This window comes from Ursus americanus, chromosome 4 (genome assembly GCF_024610735.1).
Source record: "Ursus americanus isolate L20-20 chromosome 4, mUrsAme1.1.p, whole genome shotgun sequence".
Taxonomy (NCBI): domain Eukaryota; kingdom Metazoa; phylum Chordata; class Mammalia; order Carnivora; family Ursidae; genus Ursus; species Ursus americanus.
Window position 1 is genome coordinate 51,750,929 of NC_142130.1, and position 17,068 is coordinate 51,767,996.

The window sequence follows — 17,068 nt, forward strand, 5'->3', positions numbered from 1 at the left end:
CTTGAGATGGAAACTATTCTTGGGGAAATGTGGTAAATATTGTTGAAATGACAACAAAAGATTTTCTAATTCTTATTAGTCGATAAAGCAGCAGGGTTTGAAAGGATTGACTCTAATTTTAAAAGACGTTCTACTGTGAGTAAAATGCTATCAAACAGCATCGCATGCTACAGAGAAACTGTGAAAAGAAAAGTTAGAGTCTACACCCATGATCTGCCATGTTGGGTTTTGTAGGTTGTGTGGCTGCTACCTTGACCTTCAGGGACTTGTGGGCTCTCAGCCCTTCAGGACTGCTATCCCAAGTCCAGGTCTTGCTGTGGCCCAACCTGGCAGCACTCCCACCTGCCAGAGACTATGCCATCCAAACATTTCCTTCCCTGAAGGTAGGGGCTGCCACTGGGAGCATAGTGGTAGTCATCATGCAGTGGTGGGTGTCCAGTTGGATGAAAGACTACTACTCATCCTAAATGCACTGCAAGTGCAGGGCAGAGAGATCAGGCTGGGTTTGGAGGTGGCCTAGCATTTGGGTAGAACACAGTAAGGAGTATTGCCATGGATGGTGCCAAAGGCTTAGTTAGAGGCCAGAAAGTCCTGGATTTTGGTGCACCCATCAAAATTACTGGGACCTTGGGCAGAATCACGAATGCCATTAGAGAACCTCCTGATGAAGGAGGTCCCATCAAAATAAAACAATTTGCACCTATTTATGCTGAGGCTCCTGAGTTCATAGAAATGAGTGTTGAGTAGAGAATTCTGGTTACTGGTATCAAGGTGGTGGATCTGCTGGCTCCCTATGCTCAAGGTGGCAAAACTAGGCTCTTTGATGGTGCTGGAGTTGGCAAGACAGTATTGATCATTCAGTTAATGTCATCAAAGCCCATGGTGGTCACACTGTATCTGCTGGTGTTGGTGAGAGGACCTGTGAAGGCAAAGACTTATACCATGAAATGATTTAGTCTGGTGTTACCAGTTTAAAAGATGCTACCTCCAAGGTGGTGCTGGCGTATGGTCAAATGAATGAACCACCTGGTGCTCATGCCTGGGTAGCTCTGAATGGACTGACTGTTGCTGAATACTTCAGAGACCAAGAGGGTCACGATACACTGCTCTTTATTGATAATATCTTTGGCTTCACCCAGGCTGGCTCTGAGGTGTCTGCTTTACTGGGCAGAATTCCTTCTGCTGTAGGCTGTCAGTCTACCCTGGCCACTGACATGGGTACCATGTAGGAAAGAATCACCACGACCAAGAAGGGATCTATTACCTCTGCACAGGCTATCTATGTGCCTACTGATGACTTGGCTGACCCTGTCCTGCCACTACCTTTGCCCATTTGGATGCTACCACTGTGCTGATCCATGCTATTGCTGAGTTGGGCATCTACCCAGCTATGGATCCTCTGGATTCCACTTCTCGAATCATGGATCCCAGTGTTGTTGGAAATGAGTATTATGATGTTGCCCATGGGGTTCAAAAGATCCCACAGGACTACAGATCACTCTAGGACATCATTGCCATCCTGGATATGGAGGAACTTACTGAGCAAGACAAGTTGACTATGTCCCATGCATGGAAAATACAGAGTTTCTTGTGTCAGCCATTACAGGTTGCTGAAGTTTTCATATGTCATATGGGGAAGCTGGTACCTACAAAGGAGACCATCGAAGGATCCTAGCAGATTTTGGCAGGTGAATATGACCATCTCCCAGAACAGGACTTCTATATGTTGGGACCCATTGAAAGAAACTATGGTAAAAGCTGATAAGCTGACTGAAGAGCATTGGTGAGGGGGTCATTTTGGCAAACTAAGTACTCATTTTTCAAGCTGCCCTCTGTTTGCCCCTAATCAAAAAATCGCAGTTTGCTCTGTAGGCCACATGAGATCCTTGACTGAAGACATTATGTTCTGTCTGAGGAGTACTGAAGGTTTCCAATAAAATGTATACCCCTCAAAAAAAAAAAAAGTGAATTGATGCTGCAAACTTTATTGTTGTCTTATTTTCAGAAATTGGCACACCACCCCAGCTTTCACCAGCCATCACCCTGATCAGTCATCAGCCATCAAGGCAAGACCCTCCACCAACAAAAAGTTTAGGATTTACTGAAAGCTTTGATGATGGCTAATACTTTTTAGTAATAAAGAATTTTTAAATTACTGTCTGTGTGTGTACATATATATGTATATGTATATATGTATATATACATATATATGTACACACATACATCTTTGACATAATGGTATTACACATTTACTAGACTACAGTATAGTGTAAACACAAATTTTTATGCATTGGGAATCCAAAAACTAATGCAGCTTGCTTTATTATGATATTTACTTTATTGCAATATTCACTTTATTATGATTGTCTGGAACTAAACCTGCAATATCTACAAGGTATGCCTATAGAATATTTTACAAGCTGGAGACTATGTAGAGCCCATATAATAATTTCCTGCTTTTAATTACTCTTTAAACAGTGTGCATAATAGCTTTTATAAATCAATAAAACTATTTATTGTGAGGACATTGAATTGTATTGAAATAGTATTTTTTCACTATAAAATAGTTTCTTCATATATGTTTATATAACATTTATATTAAAATTACATACTAAGTGTGAAATCATGATAACTGTGTAAAGATTTTAAGAAGAAAGTAAATGCCAATTGAAATCCCAACATTTTGAGAAAAGAGCCTCAGTACTTTGGGACTGTACTTCAATGCCTCTCTCTACGCACAGGCACATGTTCTTTTTACAATGAGATAATCCTTTCCATTATGCTTTGCCTGTTGGACACTTGTTCAGGGCCAGGCACTTGGAAATGCAGCCTCAGTCCCTGCTGTCTCATTCACTTTATTTGTCCCTGGGAAAGTCTCTTACTTCTAACATCTGTAACATTGAATAAATACTTATTTAATGCATATCTGTTTTGAAATACCCACAAGTCTTCTGTTTAGAGGAACAAAAACAGATTTACATATTGGCCTGAAGGTTTAAACATGGGCTCTCTGAAAGCACGAGTGGCAAAAAGTTCTAGTATTGGAACATTCCATCGAAAATGCCCTGCCCCTGGGTATATAAATTGAAATTCATGATCTATCAACAGGAGCTTATCTTCATTTGCCCCATGGGAGGAAAATGAAGGGAAAGTAATGGAGGGGTAATGAGCAAAGCAGAGCTTCAGTAGTAGAAAAAGGAAAACAAATTGTACTACATTTTCTTTCCCACTGCCTAATTAAGGGTGTGTTTGTGTATATCAGTAAATATGATCATTCTATATTCTCTCCTTTAAAATCAAGAAAATAAAGATTGATGTGAAAACCTGTAATAATGAGGGTAATAATAGCAACTACATTTGCATTTGTGGACTGCTTTACAGATTTTAAGTTATGTTATCTTATTTAATCCACACATGAGCCATTTGAGTGGCAGGGGATCTATTATTCATTCAAGGAATTAGGAAGCTGAGACAAAAAAAAAAAATTTTGTGACTTATTCAAGGTTACAAAGCTGCTTTATATCAAAACTAGAACTATCACATCAAGTTGGCAAATATGTAGTTCATGGTTCTTTCGTGCTGAGGAACATAAACATTTCCTTTAAATCAAATCTGCAAAGAAAGTAACATGTTATGCAATGAAATAAATTTAAATACAGGACCATTTCAGTTTTCTCTGATGTATTTGAAATTTTAGATTATAAACTGAAAAGGTGTTGCATTTTAAATATTTTGCAAACAACTTATATAAACATCATACACTGCAAACATAGCTTTTGAGTGATGAGAACTTCAGAGATGTCAATCTAATTATGTCCTTTTAAAAATAAGAAACAAGGGGCCCCTGGGTGGCTCAGTTGGTTAAGTGTCCGATTCTTGATCTCAACTCAGGTCTTGATTTCAGGGCCGTGAGTTCAAGCCCTGTGTTGAGCTCCATACAGGGTATGGAGCCTACTTAAAAAAAAAAGAGAGAGAGAGAGAGAAAGAAAGAAAAAAAAATTTTAGAGTTTAACTTATCCATGGTCTTGTAGATTTGGGGGGATACAGCTTATCCAACATGCAGTGCAATTTGGATTAAAAAATGAAGTGTGTGTATGTATATAACTCGATGAGTTATATAATATTAAGAAGCTCAGTGATTTTATTTACCCAGTGATACCTATTTGATAATGATTTCAGTTATTGAATTAGATAATGGTGAGGTTTATATACTGAAACTGTTTTTGTTAAAGTAATAACATATATCCAAAACTGCACCCATTACAGTACAGCTTGGTAAATTTTCCCAAATAGATCACATCAGGAAAATATAACCACATTCAGAATAAAAGTCAAACCATTATAACTCCAGAAACCCCTTCCTGTTCTTTTGACATCACTAAGAACCCCCATTTCTGAATTCTACTAATATAGGTAAATTTTGCCTTTTTTTGAACTTTATATATATGAAATACACAATATGCCCTTTTGGGCTCTGGATTTTTTGTTCAGCATTGCGTTTATGAAATTAATTCCTGTAGTAGCATGAAATAATGTGGTTGAAATGCAGTTATTTAAATTCACTTGATTATTATTAAACATTTGGGTTGTTTCTAATTTTGGCTATTGTCAGTAATGCTGGTACAAAACTTTTCATATAAGGCTTTTGATGAACACATGACACATTTCTGTTGAATTTAACCCTAAGAATGAAAGGTCTTGATCATTAGCCTTGCTTTAATCACCTTTAGTGAATACCGATATACAGATATCCAAAGTATTGTCTGAAAGAATCTATTGATCTCTCTGAAAATTATATTTGCTATTTCATTGAATCAATAGACAAATTTGGGGAAAAAATGATTTCTTTAAAATAGTCTTCCAATCCACAAGTGTGGTATATACCTTCATTTATTTGGGATTTTGTACATTATCTGTATAGTGTTTTGTAATTTTCACTGTAGAGGATTTACACAAGTTTTAATGATATTTTAAACATTAAATGTAATTAATATTATACTAATATAACTTTAGAATGTAAATGTCTATTTGTTGTTGGAACTTTTTATTTTGAGATGATTTTAGACCAATTCCACTTGTAAGAAATAATACAAAGAATTCTAGTGTACTCTACCCAGTTACCCCAAGGGAAGCCATGCAAAACTGTAGTACAATATCACAACCAAAATATGGACATTTTTAAAATCAAGGCATATAAGAGTGATGTCATCACAAAGATCCCTCCCTGTGCTACCCCTTACAGCCAAATCTGCTTCCCTCCTTCTTACCATCTTTTACTCCTGGCAACAAATAATCTGTTTTACATTAATGTCATTTTCATTTTAAGAAGGTCATATAAATGGAATCATACAGTGTATGATCCATTCCTTGGTTATTTGGTATTACATTTAGCATAATTTCCTGCAGGTTCATCCAAGTCATTGTACCTATCAATAATTTGTTGTTATTATTATTATTTATTATTGTTGTTGCTTGAGTAGCATTACATGGTATTACATGTATAGTACCATTACATGGTACTATAGTTGTTTAGTCATTATTCCACTGAAAGACATCTGAGTTATTTCCCATTTAGAATTATTACAAAAAAAAAAAAAAAACTGCTATTGAATGTTGGTATACAGGTTTTCATGTGATTGTAAATTTTTATTTCTCTGAGATAAATGTCCAAGAGTGCAATTGCTGGGTCATATGATATTTGTAGGTTTAGTTTTATAAAACTCACCAAAATATTTTGCAGGGTGGCTGTATCATTTTACATTCCCACCAGCAATGCATGTGTAACCCAGTTTGTCTGCCTCCTTGCAAGCATTTGGTTTTGTCACCAGTTTAATTGTTGTCTAATGATTCGTCCTTGTGATTTATTTTGCATTTCCTACTGGAAAATTATGTTTGACGTCTTTTTGTGTGCTTACTTGCTCTCTGTATATCCTCTTCAGTGAAAGTTGAATTTATGTCTTGTGCCCATTTTGTAATTGGATTTTTTTTTTTTTCACTTTTGGGTTCAGAGAGTTCTTTATGTAATCAAATTACTAACCCTTTATCAGATATACGGTTCACATATATAATCATTCAGTCTGTAGCTTTTTTATTATTATTCTATAAATGGAGTCTTCTACATACCAAAAGTTTTATTTTTTAAATTGTTTTGAGGTTCAGTTTATTATTTTTTTTTAACAGAACAAGGCTTTAGTGTCAGATGTAAACATTCTTTGCCCTAGCCCCACATTTCAAATTTATTCCTACATTTTTTTTGAAAGTTTTGTAGTTTCATAGTAGAGTCTATATTCTCTTTTGAGTTAATGTTTCCATAAGGTGTAAATTTTAGATCAAAATTGTTTATTTTTTCATTCATTCACTCATTCATTCATTCATTATTTCTGCCTATAGATACTGCTTTCTTTAGCACCATATATTAAAAAGCCTATCCTTGGGGCGCCTGGGTGGCACAGTGGTTAAGCGTCTGCCTTCGGCTCAGGGCGTGATCCCGGCGATCTGGGATCGAGCCCCACATCAGGCTCCTCCGCTATGAGCCTGCTTCTTCCTCTCCCACTCCCCCTGCTTGTGTTCCCTCTCTCGCTGGCTGTCTCTATCTCTGTCGAATAAATAAATAAAAAAAATCTTTAAAAAAAATAAATAAATAAATAAATAAAATAAAAAGCCTATCCTTTTCCCACCGATTTGCTTTTACAACTTTGCCGAAATTGGTTGGGGACTTCTGGGCTTTCTATACAGTTACATTTATCTATGTGTCTATTATTCTACTACCACTACATTGTCTTGATTAATATAGTTGTATTATAGTATTAAATAATAGAGCAAAATCTATCCTCACTTTTGCAAAATTTTTATTCTAGACCCTAGAACCTATTTCTTTCCAAATAAATTTTAAAGTAAGCTAGTCTATGTGTACTAAAAACCATTCCTACAATTTTCACAGAAACAGTATAAAACCTATAGACCAATTTCAGAAGATAGGTATCTTTGTTATGTTAAGTCTCCTAATCCATGAACACATTATGCCTCACCATTTTTTTTTTTTAGGGCTCCTTTGATATCATCAGCATTTCAAATTTTTTGGCATTTAAGTCCTGTACATATTAAGTGTACACCTAAGTAATTTATTTTATTTGAAGTGATAGCAAATAGTATTATAATTTAAATTTCTCCCCCAGGTGCATTTTCAATATATAGAAGTACGATCTTATATCCTGTGAAGTTGCTGGACTTACTTACTAGTTCAAGGAGATTTTTGTTTGTTCTATTTTTTTTATGATTTTATTTATTATTTGAGAAAGAGAGAGAGCCCAAGTGTGGGGCGGGGGGTTGCACAGGGAGAAGCAGACTCCCACTGAGCAGGGAACCCTATGCGGGGCTCCATCCCAGGATTCTAGGATCATGCCCCGAGCCAAAGGCAGACACTTAACCAACTGAGCCACCCAGGCACTCCTGTTTGTTCATTTTTAATTTTCCTTGAGATTTTCTATGTAGAAAATGTCATTTGCAAATAGGGACAGTTTTATGTATTCCTTTACAATATGAATGCCTTTTATTTCTTTTAGTTCCCTTATGCAATGGCTGGAATCTCCAATATTATACTGAAAAAGAGTGGTGAGAAGAGATACCTTTGGCCTTTTCCCTGTTCTCAGAGGGAAAATATACAGACTTACTCTTTAAGTTTAATGCTGGCAGTATGTTTTTGTACATGATCTTTATCAATATCAAGTTGAAGAAGTTCCCCTCTAATCCTAGCTTCCTGAGAGTTTATTATAAGTGGGTCTTGGATTCTGACAAATGCTTGTTATGTATCGGTTATTATGTTTATATGATTTTTCCTTGTACATCTGTTGATGTAATGGATTATACTGATTAATTTTGAATACCAATAAAGCCTTACATACTTGGATTAAATCCCATTTGGTCATTTTGTATAATTCTATCTATAAATAGTGGGATTTGATTTGTTAATATAATTTTTTTTCCATAAGTCAGTGGTTTTATTTTTCTTTGTTTTGTTTTTGTTTTGTTTGTTGATTTTTTTTTCTTGGCACTGTCTGTTTTGTTTGGTATCAGAGAAATACTAGCCTCATAAAATGAGTAAGAAGTATTCCCTCATCCTCTGTTCTGAAAGAGAATTTGTAAAATTTATACTTAACTCATCTTTGAATGGTAAAATTTTCCCTGAAATCTTATATCTAGAGATTGCTTTGAAAGTATTCAGTTTTAATATTCAATTTCTTGATGTTTATAGGAAGACTATTCAGATGATCTATTTCATCTTGGTTGAGTTTTGGTAGTTTGTAGGTTTCTAAGAATTCATCCAAATTCTAAGTTGTCAAATGTATGAGAATGAAGTCGTTAATGTATTTTCTTATTTGTAATGGCTGTAAGGTCTATAGTGATATCACTGTTTCATTCCTGATGTTAAGATTTGTATCCCCTTTTGCTTATATTTGACAGAATTTCTAGAGTTTTATCAATTTTCTTACTTTTTTTGGTAGAATCAGCTCTTTATTTTATTGCATTTTTAAAGTTATTTTCTTATTTTCAATGTCATCGGTTTCTATTCTTTATTACTTCTTTTATTCTCCAAACTCCAGGTTTATTCTCCTCTTATTTGTCTCATTTAAGGTAGGGACTTAAATGATTGATTTGAGAATCTTCCAATGTAAGTGTTTATTGTTGTAACTATCCCTCTCTGCACTGCTTTAGCTGCATCTCATTATTTTGATAAGTTGTATTTTCATTTTCATGTAGTCCTCTGTAGTTTTTAAATTTCCTTTGAGGTAATTTCAATGATGCATGTATTTTTTAGAAGTGTATTGTATAATTCTCAAGTGTTCTAAGATTTCTGTTGTTTTTTGTTATTGATTTCCAGTTGACTCCATTCCACTCAAATTAATTTTCTGCCTTACATCAAATTTTTAAATTTAAGTTTTAAAGATTTATTTTATAAGAGAGAGAGAGAGAGCACACGTGCATGCAAGTGGAGGGAGGGTTAGAGGGAGAGGGAGAAGGAGAGAAGCAAACTCCCTGCTGAGTGCAGAGCCCTATTCAGGGCTTGATCGCATGACCCTGAGATCATGACCTGAACCAAAATCAAGAGTCTGGTGCCTAACCAACTGAGCCATCCCAGTGCTCCTGCCTTACATCAATTTTTTAAAATTTATTGATTTTGTTTTATGGCCCAGAAGATGGTCTGTCATTGTATATGTTCCACAGATGCTTGAAAAAAATGTGTATTCTGTTATTGGGTGAAATATTCTCTATGTGTTGATTAAGATCTATTGGTTGGTGGTATTGAGTTCTATATCCCTACTGATGTGCTGTCTTTAAGTTCTATCAGGTGCTAACAGGTGGATGTTGAAATCTCCAACTATAATTTTGCATTTTTCCTTTATGCTCTATCAGTTTTTCCTTCATGTATTTTGAGCACTTATTATTTTGTGTTTATGCTTTTGGGATTGTTATGTCTTCCTGGTAGATCGGTCCTTTTATCTTTATGTAATGGTCCTCTTTATCTTTCTTAATCTTCTTTCCTTTGAAGTCTAGTTTTTCTATTAATAAGGTCACCCCTGCCTTTTTTTTTTTTTCATTAAGGTTGGCATGTTTTGTATTTTTCTATTCTTTTACTTTCACACTAACTGGTTTAGTTTGAAGTGAGTTTTGAAATGAGTTTTGTAGACAGAATGTTGTTGTATAGTATTTTCTTATCTACTCTGCCAATCTCTTTCTTTAAATTGATGTATTTAGACCACTTAGATATATTTTTTCCTAGGTTAGTGCTTAAATCTGCAATTATTTGTTTTCTGTTTCTCATTTTTCATCCTCTCTCTCATTTTTGTTTAGATTTTCTTAATTTCCTGTGTGTTCCTTGGACATTTTTAGGATTTTATTTTATTTTTTTAAATAGTATTCTTGAATATATTGCCCTGCATAGTTTCCTATTGGTTCTTTAAGTACTACTATTTATATAACTTACTATAGTCTACTGTTATTGAAGTTCTGCCACTTCAAATGAAATGTAAAAAGCTCATTTCCTTTTACGTCCTTTACCTTAATTTGGTTATTGTATTTTTCAGTTTTATAATTCTCATTTATTTCTTTTTATATAACTCCCATTTCTTTGCTGAGAATTTCTTTCTTTAATGAAAAAAAGTTGTTTCAGTATAATTTGTAATTACTTGTTAGAGCTGTTTTATGATGGATACTTTTTCCTCTTAATTGCAATATCTGATTCAATTTGGTATTGGCATTTGTTCATTGTTTCTTCTCACTTATTGTGTGATTTTCCTAGTTCTTAATATGAGAAATGATTTTCAATTGTATCCTGTATTTTTTTATATAATAGTATAGACTCCACATCTTATTTAATCCTCTATTTTAGGCAAAAATTTCCCTGCTCTGTATATTGTTAAGGCTGGATGGGTGTGTATGTTCACTTTCCCACTAGACTCCATTGGCACCAGGGAGGGGAGAAGTGGAAGGTGTACACACACCTGCTTCCTCCTGCAAGTTCCAGCTCCCCATTCTGCTCTTCTGACACCAACAGAGGAAAAGCATAAAAAAAGATTGCTTATTACTCCACCTCCTGCCACGTCCCCTGACTTATTTTTGCTGAGTGGAGGTGAGGGTTCTGCTGGAACCTTGCCCACTAACACTACCCCTCTGGGCAAATTAGAGCACTCCTGCTTTTGCCAGACAGGAAATGGAAAATTAATTCCCTGCTGAGCCCTTCTAAGTCTACTTTGGAAGAGGAATTAACGGAAGGACATGCTACTTCTGCTGAGTGAGAGATAGGTAACCAACTTCTAGCTCAATCCTGCTAATATCCCAGCAGGGGAATTGGGCAGTGAATGCAAGATTACCTGCAGACTTAGTGCTGCCAACACTAACCTAGCAGGTGATTTCCACCAGCCAGAAGATGCAAGACTAGTTCTCTAAAGGACTCAACCAGTTGGGAAAATCAGAGCACTGCCTGGTTAGAAACAGATTAGCTCCTTGCTCCATCCTGTAAAGTCAGTTAAGTACAGGAATAGGAGCATCATTACATGCTTTCACCTGCAGGTGGATGGGATGAAAGATAAACTCTGCTCAGCCCCACTGGAATCACAGGAAGAAGACTTTTGTTTTGTTTTGTTTTGTTTTGTTTTGTTTTGTTTTGTTTTGTTTTGTTTTCTTCAGCATTATGCTGAAGGAAGGTGGGTATTGACAAAAAGGTTTTCTATTGTTAGGTCATCCCTTCCCTGGCATTTTGACTAGGAAGGAATAAGCCTTTCTTGGGGCTTCCCCGCCCCCACACCCTACTCCTTGTTGACTGTTCTAGGTTAGAGGCTTTTACGGTGGCCTGTCTGGGATATTTGGGAGACAAAAACAGAGCAGGGAACTCACATCTGTGTCATCACTTAGCCTGTTTGCCTTCTTCTCTGTACCTTTTCAGAGCCTTTCTAAACTTGTGTTATGTTCAGTTGTTTTTTATTGCTTGTTTGTTGTTGTTATTTTTTTAAGTGATGTGAGGGAGGAGCTAAGGGAATAGGTTTGCTTCATTTTGGCAGAAGGGAATATCTGCAGTTGCTTTTTGTGTATTGGCCTGTATACAATGGCCTTGGTAAATTCACTTATTTATTCTAATAGTTTACACAATATTTTGGATTTCCCATGTATTCAGCTATTAAATCTGTAAATAATGAGTTTTATTTCTTCCTTCTAATCCATATTCTTTCATTTCTTTCCCTTAACTTTTTGGTCTCCAGTGTAATAAAAATGATTAAAAGTGGTAATAATGGTTGTCCTTGTTTGTCCTCAATCTGAGGATATATGACAATATTTCACCATTAAATATGATTTTTGTTGTAATTTTTGTTCACTCTCATTTTGTGGTAGCTGCAATTCTCTTCCATTACTAATTGGTTAGTCTTTCAATCAGCTAATGCTATTTTTCATGTCCTTTCTTTGTTAATGTGGGGAAATATATTGATCTTTTGGGCTTTTATCCCTCTTTTGTTCATTAAAGTATTATTACATACAATAAAATTTACCAGTGTGTGTAATGTTGAATTTTGGTAACTCTATAACCACCACTACAATCAAAGAACGGTCCCTACACCATAAAATGTTTTCTTTTCTGCCTTTGAAATGAATCTCCTTTCCAGAGTTCCAGCCCCAAGGAATTGTTGATCTGTTCTGTTACTATAGTTTTACCTTTCTTAGAATTTTACTTACTGTACATAATCTTTTTTTTATTTCACTTCTTTTATTTTGTGTAATATTTTCAAGATTCATCCATGTTGTTGATTGTATTAATATTTCACTCCTTTTTATTGCTGAGTAGAACTCTGTGGTTTAGATATACAACAGTATGGTTATCTACTCTCCATTTGATGGAGATTTGGGGTTGCTTGAGTCTATGAATATTCTAATATGAATATTAATGTACACATTTTTGGGTGGACTTAAGTTTTAATTTTTCTAGAAGTGGAATAGTTGTGTCATAAGGTAAATGTATGCCATTTTCAAAGTGGCTGTACCATTTTGAATCCTCATCAGCAAAGTATAAGATAGGTGGTGGCTCTGCATTCTGTCAATCTCTTTTACTTTCACTGTTCTCTCTCTCTCTCTCTCTCTCTCTCTCTCTGTGTGTATGTGTGTGTGTGTGTGTGTGTGTGTGTGTGTATAGAGGTCTCATTATAGTTTCAATTTCTATGATGACCAGTAATGATGATAATTGCTTCTTGTCTTATTCAACATTCATATAACTTCTTTTTTGAGATATCTGTTTAAATAGTTTGCCAACACTTTTATTGGGTTTGTCTTCTTATTATAAAAGTCCTTTGTATATTCTGGTTTCAAGGTCTTTGATGGACATTTGTTTTACAAAATCATTCTAGTCTGTGTCTTTTTATTTGCTTAAAATAATTGCCTTGAAAAGAGTACATAACAGATTTACTGTAAAATTCGGAGGAAGGTACAGAGATTTTCCATATACCCCCTGCCCCTACATGTGCATACTCTGGTCCATTATCAATATCACTCATCAGAATAGTATATTTTATTATCAAGGATTAACCCACACTGACAAATCATAGTCACCCAAATGCCATAGTTTACCTTAGTGTTCACTCTTGGTACTATATATTCTATGGGTTTGGGGAAATGTATAATGACATATATCCATCATTTATAATACCATACAGAGTATTTTTACTGCCCTAAAATCCTCTGTGTTCTACCTATTCATACACCTTACACCTTCTAAAACCCATGGAAATCACTGATCTATTTATTGCCTCTGTAGTTTTGCCTTTTCCAGAATGGCGTATTGAAATCAGAGCCTTCTCAAATTGGCTTCTTTTACTTAGTAATATGCACTTTAAGTTCCTCCATGCCTTTTCATGGCTTGATGGCTCATTTCTTTTAGCTCTAAATAATGTTCTGTTATCTGGGTGTACCATAGTTTACCCATTCATTACTCAAGAACATCTTAGTTACTTCCAGGTTTTGGCAATTATAAATAAAACTATCACAAATATCTGTGTGCACATTTTTGAGCGCACATTCATTTTTAGCTCCTTTGGGTAAATAATGAGGGAGTGCCATTGCTGGATTTTATGGTAAAAGTATATTTAGTTTTGTAAAAAAAAAAAAAAAAAAAAAACGCACCCGTCTTTCAAAGTGGTTTTGCCATTTTGCATTCCCACCAGCAATGTTTGAGAGTTCCTGTTGCTCTACATCTTTGCTAGCATTTGGTGTTGTCAGTCTTTCCGATTTTGGTCATTCTAATAGGTAGGTAGTGTTATCTCGTTGTTTTAATTTGTACTTCCTGGATGACTTAGGAGGTGGGGCATCTTCTCATAGGCTTGTCTCCCACCTCTGTATCTTCTCTGGTGAGGTGTCAAAGTTTTTGTCCATGTTTTTAATCAGGTTTGTTATTTTCCTACTGTTGAGTTTTAAGCGTTGTTTGTATATTTTAGATACCAGTCCTTTCTCAGATGTGAAATATTTTATTTCACTCTGTGGCTTCTCTTCTAATTCTTTTGATGTTGTCTTTCACAGAGCAGGAGATTTTTAAAAACTAATGAAGTTCAGCTTATCATTTCTTTCCTTTTTTTATTTAAATTCAATTAGCCAACATATAGTACATCATTAGTTTTTGATGTAGTATTCACTGATTCACTAGTTGTGTATAACACCCAGTGTCATCACATCACATGCCCTCCTTAGTAGTGCCCATCACCCAGTTAGCCCCCTACCCACCTTCCTTTCCGCAGCCCTCAGTTTGTTTCCTGGAGTTAAGAGTCTCCCATGGTTTGTCTCCCTCTCTGATTTCTTCCCATTCAGTTTTCCCTCCCTTCCCCTATGAACCTCTATGTTATTCCTTATATTCCACATATGAGTGAAACCATATGATAATTGTCTTTCTCTGATTGACTTATTTCACTTAGCTTAATACCCTCCAGTTCCATCCATATCAATGTAAATGGTAGGTATTCATCCTTTCTGATGGCTGAGTAATATTCCATTGAATATATGAAGCACATCTTCTTTATCCATTCATCTGTTGAAGGACATCCGGGTTCCTTCCACAGTTTGGCTATTGTGGACATTGCTGCAATGAACATTGGGGTGCATGTGCCCCATTTCACTACATCTGTATCTTTCTTTCATGGATTGTGTCTTTGGTGTTGTATCTAAAAAGTCATTATCACACCCAAAGTCATCTAGGTTTTCTCCTTTATTATCTTCTAGTTTTATAGTTTTACATTTTACATTAAGATCTATGATCCATTTTGAGTTAATTTTTGTGAAGGGTGTAAGGTCTCTGTCTAGATTCATATTTTACATTTGTTGAAGAGATTAACTTTGTTCCATTGTAATGCTTTGCAGCTATGTCAGAAATTAGTCGACTATATTTATGGGGAGCTATTTCTGGACTCTATTCTGTTCCATTTATCTCCCTGCCCCCTCCCCCAGTTCCATACCACTTGATTACTGTAGCTTTATATTAAGTCTTAAGCTAGGGAGCATCAGTCCTCCAAGAGCCTTTTCCTTCAGCTTCAATATTGTGTTGGCTATTCTGGGTCTTTTGCCACTTCATAGAAACTTTAGGATCAGTTTGTCAGTATCCATAAGATAACTTTCTGGATTTTTTTAAAGTATTTTTTTTTAAAGATTTTATTTATTTATTTGACAGAGAGAGAGACAGTGAGAGAGGGAACACAAGCAGGGGGAGTGGGAGAGGGAGAAGCAGGCTTCCCACGGAGCAGGGAGCCCAACCCAGGGCTCAATCCCAGGACCCTGGGATCATGACCTGAGCCAAAGGCAGATGCTTAATGACTGAGCCACCCAGACGCCCCTCTGGGATTTTGATTGGGATTGCATGGAATCTATAGATCAAGATGGGAGGATCTGACATTTTAACAATATTGAATCTTTCTGTGAACGTGGAATATCTTTTCATTTATTTAGTTCTTTGAATTCAAGTTTTGTGGTTCTCTTCATACAGATCTTGTATATATTTTGTTAGATTTATACATAAGTATTTCATTTTGTGTGATACTAATGTAAATAGTATTATGTTTTAAATTTCAAATTCCCCTTGTTCATTGCTGGTATATAGGAGAGCAATAAACTTTTGTTTTTAACCTCGTATACTATACCTTACCATGATCACTTAATTTGTTCCTAGAGTTTTTGTTGTTATTGATTGTTTTGTACTTTCTAGATAGACAATCGTATCATCTGTGAACAAAGTTTTGTGCCTTTCTTCCCAATCTGTGTACCTTTTATTTCCTTTTCTTGCTTTATTGGACTAACAAGGACTTCCAGTACAAAGTTGAAAAGGAGTGAAGGGAGATTTTTTTTACCTTACCTGATCTTCATGGGAAAGCTTTAAGTTTCTCACCATTAAGTCCGATGTTAACTGTAGATTTTTTATGTCAAGTTGACCTAGTTTTCTAAGAGTTTTTAATTCTGAATGGATGTTGGAGTTTGTTAAATGCCTTTTATACATCCATTAATATGATCATGTGATTTTTCTTTTTTTAATCTGTTGACGTGAATTACAATAATTGATTTTGTGTGTTGAGCCAGCCTTGCATAGTTGGGATAAATCCCACTTGATTGCATTTAATTATGCTTAAAGAAAAGAGCAGACAATAAAAGGCAATGGGTTTTTTTGGTGTGTGTGAAATAAATAACTAAATAAATAAATAAATAAATAAATAAATAAAATTGGAGTTCCTATAATTTTCTCTTATTCTCCATCATAGGCTTGGCCAAATTCCAAAACAAAATAGAGGGTATTATAGCAGATGCATGTTAAATCTTGCTACCTGCAAAATCAGATTTGCTGGGTTTTGTTTTATCAATTTTGCACATTTCTCCTATCTAACATTGGGAACCTATTTTTTCCAGGATCTTCTTTTCCAGATTAGAGTAAGTTGACTGGAGGAACTTATGCATGTCTTGGAAGGAATAAGGTAAGCAGAGTTCATTTTTCTTACAAGGTTCTCTGTGAAGGTCATAAATGATGACAAACAATGAAATGTTTCCTCTTCAAGCTCAGCTTGTTCTCATTCTCTTCCTGCTTCATGCCCCACTTAACTTTCTGGTTACTGGCTTTGCTGACCAACAGCAGCTCCAAATTTACCAGAAGGTGTTTGACTAAGGACCTGAGGAGGTAGACATTCCCATAGTAACAACTGTTGCCTCAGAGTCAGCAATTTCTAGTCAGTAGATTCCATTAGGTGGTAGTTTCCATGCCTCTATAAGCTCCCCCTTTGTGGCATATCACTTCAACATCTAGTCCTGAATGGTTTATTTGGTTTTCCTTCAAGCTATCTACCTATACCAGTACTTTGCATGGCTTCATCAGTGACTATTTTTCTGATTCAGTAATCCCTACTTCTAGGCATTCATTGCCCCATCTTTTCCTAAATTCAAGTAAATTCTAATCCTTGTTTGAATTTTTTTTTCTACAATACTTAGAGTGACTCTATTTTCCTAACTAAACTCTGATACTTGAAGATAAGTGGGTGACATAATATTAAAAATATACTATGTTTTATGA

At 35.4% G+C, this 17,068-nt stretch overlaps 1 pseudogene; it reads left to right on the plus strand.

The window, feature by feature from the left end:
• Positions 1-218: 218 nt before the first annotated feature.
• On the plus strand, positions 219-1,787 carry LOC123784255 (ATP synthase F(1) complex catalytic subunit beta, mitochondrial-like; annotated as a pseudogene).
• Positions 1,788-17,068: the final 15,281 nt, after the last annotated feature.